Raw genomic sequence first — 7500 nt, forward strand, 5'->3', positions numbered from 1 at the left:
CGAGGACACAGGTCGGGACGTCACGGACGTGCCACGGACAGGTCGGCCCGTAAGGAAAACGCCAGAGGCAGAGCCACCCGAACCCCGACCCCCCCCACCCCCCCCACCGGGGGAGGGGGGGGGGGAACGCATGTAACAACAACCTCCCTCCGCTCGCGCACGTAACGGAACAGAACAGACACCTTTCCGTGATCCGCCTGCGCAGGGGGTGAGAAAAGAAGCGAAAACGTGGGCAGCCAAAGCGGAGAGAACCCACCGGCAGCCACGCTCGCTTCTTTCTCGGGCGCAGGGGACCACGTTCCTGGCCAGGCCAGGAGCGGAGCCGAAACGAACCGAAACGAACCGAAGCGGGGGAGGAGAAGCTTGTGCACGGAGAACGGGCACTCAACCGCAGCGAACCCACCGACCGGATCTCACCGAGACAGCGACCGGGAACCGTCTGCTTTTAGGAAGACGGAGGCCAGGGGGCACCCCCCCACCTACGAACCTCCAACCGCGGTCCCGCCTGAGAAGGCAGGTCCGACAGATAGGAATAGCGACCCTCAGACAGGCGTAGCCCCGGGATGGACCCGGGGCCGCAATGTGCGTTCGAAATGTCGATGATCAATGTGTCCTGCAATTCACATTAGTTCTCGCAGCTGGCTGCGTTCTTCATCGACGCACGAGCCAAGTGATCCACCGCTAAGAGTTGTACTCTTTTATTTCAGGCTCAGTTTAGGTCTTTCACCACGACTACAAAGACAGGTTTAAAAGGTTTCACCAACCGGTCAGGCGCCCCCGTCTGCGAGTGTTGAAACGGGCGCGGGGTTGCGCTTTGCCCACACGCCCCACGTGGCAGACGAGTCAGTCTTTGAACCGCGGCCCTCCGCGCCCGCCCCGTCCGACCCCTCGAAAGGGGTGGAACTCACGTAGCGTGGGCCAAGCCCTAGGTACCTGCCGGGGGTCCCCCTGAGACTCCTTTCTGAGAGAGAGAAGCAGGGGAACCGGCTGCGCCACCCACCACCACCACGCCCCAGGACGCCGGTGGGCGGACGAACACAGGAAGGGCCATGGCCTGCCCCACGAGGAGCAGCGCTCGCAACCCCCCCCGGAAAGTCCGCTCGTCAGCGAGCAAGGGGACGGGGATGAATGACAAGGACAACAAAATAGGAAAACCCCTCGCGGTGGACGGAGGCAGCGGCCGTGCGAGCGAGAGGGAGGGCGCGGGACGGACCCGTACGACCCGCTCGACTCGCAGGCGCTTCTCCTGCCGGCAAGGTGAGGGGAAACCGGCCTTCGCCCGACGAGCGGGGACGCCGAGTTTTTTGAACGACGCGTCTCTCGCGCTGGAACCCAGAGAATACCGGGGCCTGCGGGGGGGGGGTGCTGAAGGACGACGCGGAGGAAGAGGCGGAGGACGAGGAAGGGGTGGGAGGGACTAGGCTCCTCCTTTATGCCTTCTGTCCAGCCTGACCTGCAAGCGACCACGTGTAACAGCAACCCCGAAGACCCTTTCGACCCTGGGCCCCGACGCGGGGGGACGGCGAAGTCGAGGGGGTCGGGAGAGGAGGCACGCCGGACAGCGTTACCCGTTAATGATCCTTTCGCAGGTTCACCTACGAAAACCTTGTTACGACTTTTACTTCCTCTAGATAGTCAAGTTTGATCGACTTCTCGGCGCTCCGCCAAGGCCCGCGAGGAGCCCCGGCGGGGCCGATCCGAGGACCTCACTAAACCATCCGATCGGTAGTAGCGACGGGCGGTGTGTACAAAGGGCAGGGACTTAATCAACGCGAGCTTATGACCCGCGCTTACTGGGAATTCCTCGTTCATGGGGAATAATTGCAATCCCCAGTCCCCATCACGAATGGGGTTCAGCGGATTACCCGCACCTCTCGGTGTAGGGTAGGCACACGCTGATCCAACCATTGTGGCGCGCGTGCAGCCCCGGACATCTAAGGGCATCACAGACCTGTTATTGCTCCATCTCGCGTGGCTGAACGCCACTTGTCCCTCTAAGAAGTTTGACGCCGACCGCGGAGGGCCGCGTAACTATTTAGCATGCCGGAGTCTCGTTCGTTATCGGAATTAACCAGACAAATCGCTCCACCAACTAAGAACGGCCATGCACCACCACCCACAGAATCGAGAAAGAGCTATCAATCTGTCAATCCTTTCCGTGTCCGGGCCGGGTGAGGTTTCCCGTGTTGAGTCAAATTAAGCCGCAGGCTCCACTCCTGGTGGTGCCCTTCCGTCAATTCCTTTAAGTTTCAGCTTTGCAACCATACTCCCCCCGGAACCCACAGACTCGTGGTTTCCCTCACGCTGCCCGGCGGGTCATGGGAATAACGCCGCCGGATCGCGGGTCGGCATAGTTTACGGTCGGAACTACGACGGTATCTGATCGTCTTCGAACCTCCGACTTTCGTTCTTGATTAATGAAAACATTCTTGGCAAATGCTTTCGCTTTCGTCCGTCTTGCGCCGGTCCAAGAATTTCACCTCTAGCGGCGCAATACGAATGCCCCCGGCCGTCCCTCTTAATCATGGCCCTGGTTCAGGAAACCCACAAAATAGAACCGGAGTCCTATTCCATTATTCCTAGCTCAGGTATTCAGGCGAGAAGCGGGCCCGCTTTGAACACTCTAATTTTTTCAAAGTAAACGCTCCGAGCCCCGTCCGGACACCCAGCCAAGGGCATCCGGGGGGCACCGGGAGACAGGGTCTGAGACAGGCGGTGGCACGCCTCGCGGCGGACCGCCAGCCCACTCCCGACATCCAACTACGAGCTTTTTAACTGCAGCAACTTTAATATACGCTATTGGAGCTGGAATTACCGCGGCTGCTGGCACCAGACTTGCCCTCCAATGGGTCCTCACCCATGGGTTTAGGATACGCTCATTCCGATTACAGGGCCTCGAAAGAGACCTGTATCGTTATTTTTCGTCACTACCTCCCCGTGTCGGGAATGGGTAATTTGCGCGCCTGCTGCCTTCCTTGGATGTGGTAGCCGTTTCTCAGGCTCCCTCTCCGGAATCGAACCCTGATTCCCCGTTACCCGTGGTCACCATGGTAGCCGACTATGGTACCATCGAAAGTTGATAGGGCAGACATTCGAATGAGACGTCGCCGCCGCGGAGGGCGCGCGATCGGCCCGAGGTTATCTAGAGTCACCAAAGCGGCCGGGGGGCCCGAGCCCCCCGGATGGGTTTTGGGTCTGATAAATGCACGCATCCCCCGAAGGGTCAGCGCTCGTTTGCATGTATTAGCTCTAGAATTACCACAGTTATCCGAGTAACGTGTGGAGCGATCAAAGGAACCATAACTGATTTAATGAGCCATTCGCAGTTTCACTGTACCGGCCGTGTGCACTTAGACCTGCATGGCTTAATCTTTGAGACAAGCATATGTTACTGGCAGGATCAACCAGGTAGTTTGCACCGTGGTCTGGGATGAACCACGAGTGACATCCGCCTCCCCTTCCGGGGGCTAGGAAGCAGCGGGTTGTAAGTGCGTGCGCCGTCAGGTCCAGACGCCATACAGGGCTACCCAGGACAGCTTCCGCGGCCAGTGTAAACGTGCTCGCGCACCGCCCTCTGGCCTTCGGACGCCGACCTCTCACCTTGATGCAAAGCTGTCCCATCCGGTCATGCCCGCACCGTACCCCGTCCACCTCCTCCGGAGGTGCGGACGGCCGACTCCAGGTGCTTTCGGCGTTCCCTCTCTTCACGCCGTTTTGATTTTCGTGGGCCGCTGGTGGGGGGACAAGGGAAAGACCTCGTCGAATTCCCTCCCCCCTAGCCTCGCTCAACCTACGTTTCGTGATGTAACCAAGAAGAGTGATTCGTGGGCCCAGGTAGGTTTGAAGAGGAGGCCAACAAAGCAGGGCACTCCCTTCCTCCCAAACCACAGACACCAGTATAGGACAACTGAGTAGACAGACTGGCCGTCTGAGTCTCCCCCAGAGAGTTCTGGGATGGGTTACAAATAACCCCCACCCCCCATCAGAGGCTTGACCCGCTAGAACCAGGGAGGATCTGTCAAAACCGCTCTCCACATCAGAAGTTCTGGATCAGCCGGGGCTGGTCGGCAGACGTCCACCTAAGGCCGTGGCCTAACCCCGTGTGGGGGGATAGCGCTCGCACCCGTACACGTGGACACCCGCTCGTCAAATGGCTGGCTCCTCACTTACCGTAGGGGGAATGGTTTGCCTACCCCTGGCGGGTCTGGTACTCCACTCTACCAAACAAGGAAGCAACACACCAATAGACCCCTGCAACACCGGGCAGCTTTGGGCAGTGTCACTACACTCCTCCTTGTTCTTCACGTTCCTTCCGTGGTGATTTTTTTTTTTTTTTCGTGGCCATTGCCGTGCATGGCTTCCCCATCGCTTTGCATGCTCTCCATTGCCTCGTGCTGCTTCACCATTGGTCTCACCTGGAGACCGAAGCCGCTCTCCCAGTAACCCGATGGTACCTGGCCAGAAAACCCCGTGCCCGATTTCATCTAGGACAAGGGCCAAACCACAGACCGTGCCCGTCCAGGGTCAACCCCTGGTCGGACAGGCCTGGTGGGTCGATACCATGGATGTGGCAGGCCGACGAGAATCCACTGGTACATTTACAAACACGCCCACCCTGGTGGCATGGCTGTACGACCCATCGTCGAAGCACGCTGCGGCGGACTGAGCCATTGGATCCAGTTGCCTGGGCGTACACTCAGCCCAACAGACGCACTCGGGTCGGGGAGAGCAAAGCAGACTGTGTGCCTGGATGTGCCCACTTCCATAGGGGAATCGGCATGATGGTTCACTTAACCCGAGGAGGGCTCCCCTCGCGGGATAAGCACCCCCCTCGGGGGATGGGGGGGGGGGGGGGGCATCCAGAGCACACCACTTTCCGGTAGGGGACAGGCGTTTGATCATGTGTCCGAGGGAGAGCTCCCCTTGCCGGCCGAACACCCCTCGGACTCCCCTTGGGCTTCCAGAGAACGCCACTGGATGAATTTAGTGCTTGGACCCCATTGATTCTCTTTGCTCTCCCATATACCCGACGGGACCTATTTGCAAAACCCCGTGCCAACCAGACCTCCAGGAAGGGGGCTGGCGGCTAACCATGCCCAGCAGGGTGCACCCTGGTCGGACACTTTGGGAGGGTCGAGAGCCTGGAAGTGCCACCCGGGGGAGTAATTCTGATTTCCGTTTTAATGCACTCAGGGACAGCCCGAGGACCTCTGTAGTGCACCTGAGGCGGACTGAGCCGTCGGGTCCAGGGGTCTGGAGTTCGGAACCTCCAGGGTTCACCTGGCTGTTCTCTTAGCCCGGCAGGGTGCACCCTGGTCGGACACTTTGGGAGGGTCGAGAGCCTGGATGTGCCACCCCGACGAGTAATGAGTTTTCCCTTCGTATCTCTTCCGGACCAGGTCCGATTCGCACGAAACTCGCTGGGCATGGCCAGGAGCGCCCCCTGCTGCCCACGCCACCGTCCCCGCGCTTCTACTCCCGAGGGCCGAGGAGACAGCGAAGCGTGGGTCGGGTCGCCTGCTTCCAGGGTCTCCCTGGTACTCTCCAGTCTCCCGAGTCCATCGGGTCCGACCTCGTATTTTTAGCCCAGACGGGGAATGAGAAAGGGGCCCCCGACCGCCCGAGGGCGGGCGCTCGCTTCTCAGCCTAGGAACGTCCGATTCCCACGAAACTTTTACGCCAGACGTTCCTGGCAGCGAGCGCGTTCAAAGGTGACCCGCGCTGCTTCTCTCCTCCCAAGGGCCGAAGAGATATTCGTCTTCAAACCCGACCGGCCCTGTGTTTGCCGCCCCGGCGGTTTTAAAAAATCATAGCGTAAAAACGGTGGGTGCGCTTCGCCTGCCGCTTGGACAGCGTTAAACGGCAGCCCCGGCTCTTTCCAAAGGGCCCTCAACCGACTTTCTGCTCCCAAGGAGCCCAGAGATATGAAACCGATAAATCAAAACCCCGTGCCAACCAGACCTCCAGGAAGGGGGCTGGCGGCTAACCATGCCCGGCAGGGTGCACCCTGGTCGGACGCTTTGGGAGGGTCGAGAGCCTGGATGTGCCACCCCGACGAGTAATGAGTTTTCCCTTCGTATCTCTTCCGGACCAGGTCCGATTCGCACGAAACTCGCTGGGCATGGCCAGGAGCGCCCCCTGCTGCCCACGCCACCGTCCCCGCGCTTCTACTCCCGAGGGCCGAGGAGACAGCGAAGCGTGGGTCGGGTCGCCTGCTTCCAGGGTCTCCCTGGTACTCTCCAGTCTCCCGAGTCCATCGGGTCCGACCTCGTATTTTTAGCCCAGACGGGGAATGAGAAAGGGGCCCCCGACCGCCCGAGGGCGGGCGCTCGCTTCTCAGCCTAGGAACGTCCGATTCCCACGAAACTTTTACGCCAGACGTTCCTGGCAGCGAGCGCGTTCAAAGGTGACCCGCGCTGCTTCTCTCCTCCCAAGGGCCGAAGAGATATTCGTCTTCAAACCCGACCGGCCCTGTGTTTGCCGCCCCGGCGGTTTTAAAAAATCATAGCGTAAAAACGGTGGGTGCGCTTCGCCTGCCGCTTGGACAGCGTTAAACGGCAGCCCCGGCTCTTTCCAAAGGGCCCTCAACCGACTTTCTGCTCCCAAGGAGCCCAGAGATATGAAACCGAAAAATCAAAACCCCGTGCCAACCAGACCTCCAGGAAGGGGGCTGGCGGCTAACCATGCCCGGCAGGGTGCACCCTGGTCGGACGCTTTGGGAGGGTCGAGAGCCTGGATGTGCCACCCCGACGAGTAATGAGTTTTCCCTTCGTATCTCTTCCGGACCAGGTCCGATTCGCACGAAACTCGCTGGGCATGGCCAGGAGCGCCCCCTGCTGCCCACGCCACCGTCCCCGCGCTTCTACTCCCGAGGGCCGAGGAGACAGCGAAGCGTGGGTCGGGTCGCCTGCTTCCAGGGTCTCCCTGGTACTCTCCAGTCTCCCGAGTCCATCGGGTCCGACCTCGTATTTTTAGCCCAGACGGGGAATGAGAAAGGGGCCCCCGACCGCCCGAGGGCGGGCGCTCGCTTCTCAGCCTAGGAACGTCCGATTCCCACGAAACTTTTACGCCAGACGTTCCTGGCAGCGAGCGCGTTCAAAGGTGACCCGCGCTGCTTCTCTCCTCCCAAGGGCCGAAGAGATATTCGTCTTCAAACCCGACCGGCCCTGTGTTTGCCGCCCCGGCGGTTTTAAAAAATCATAGCGTAAAAACGGTGGGTGCGCTTCGCCTGCCGCTTGGACAGCGTTAAACGGCAGCCCCGGCTCTTTCCAAAGGGCCCTCAACCGACTTTCTGCTCCCAAGGAGCCCAGAGATATGAAACCGATAAATCAAAACCCCGTGCCAACCAGACCTCCAGGAAGGGGGCTGGCGGCTAACCATGCCCGGCAGGGTGCACCCTGGTCGGACGCTTTGGGAGGGTCGAGAGCCTGGATGTGCCACCCCGACGAGTAATGAGTTTTCCCTTCGTATCTCTTCCGGACCAGGTCCGATTCGCACGAA

General features: G+C 60.2%; 2 non-coding genes across 2 annotated transcripts; both read right to left on the minus strand.

Moving 5' to 3' along the window:
- Nucleotides 1-536: 536 nt before the first annotated feature.
- Nucleotides 537-690, minus strand: LOC145654636 (5.8S ribosomal RNA). The gene has a single exon (XR_014120843.1). It is a non-coding gene; the product is annotated as a 5.8S ribosomal RNA (ribosomal RNA).
- Nucleotides 691-1572: 882 nt separating this feature from the next.
- LOC145654643 (18S ribosomal RNA) lies at nt 1573-3411 on the minus strand. Its single transcript, XR_014120850.1, has one exon. It is a non-coding gene; the product is annotated as an 18S ribosomal RNA (ribosomal RNA).
- Between the last annotated feature and the right edge of the window lie 4089 nt (nt 3412-7500).

Source organism: Electrophorus electricus, unplaced genomic scaffold, assembly GCF_041902795.1.
Source record: "Electrophorus electricus isolate QZ-2024a unplaced genomic scaffold, ASM4190279v1 Scaffold142, whole genome shotgun sequence".
NCBI classification, from domain to species: domain Eukaryota; kingdom Metazoa; phylum Chordata; class Actinopteri; order Gymnotiformes; family Gymnotidae; genus Electrophorus; species Electrophorus electricus.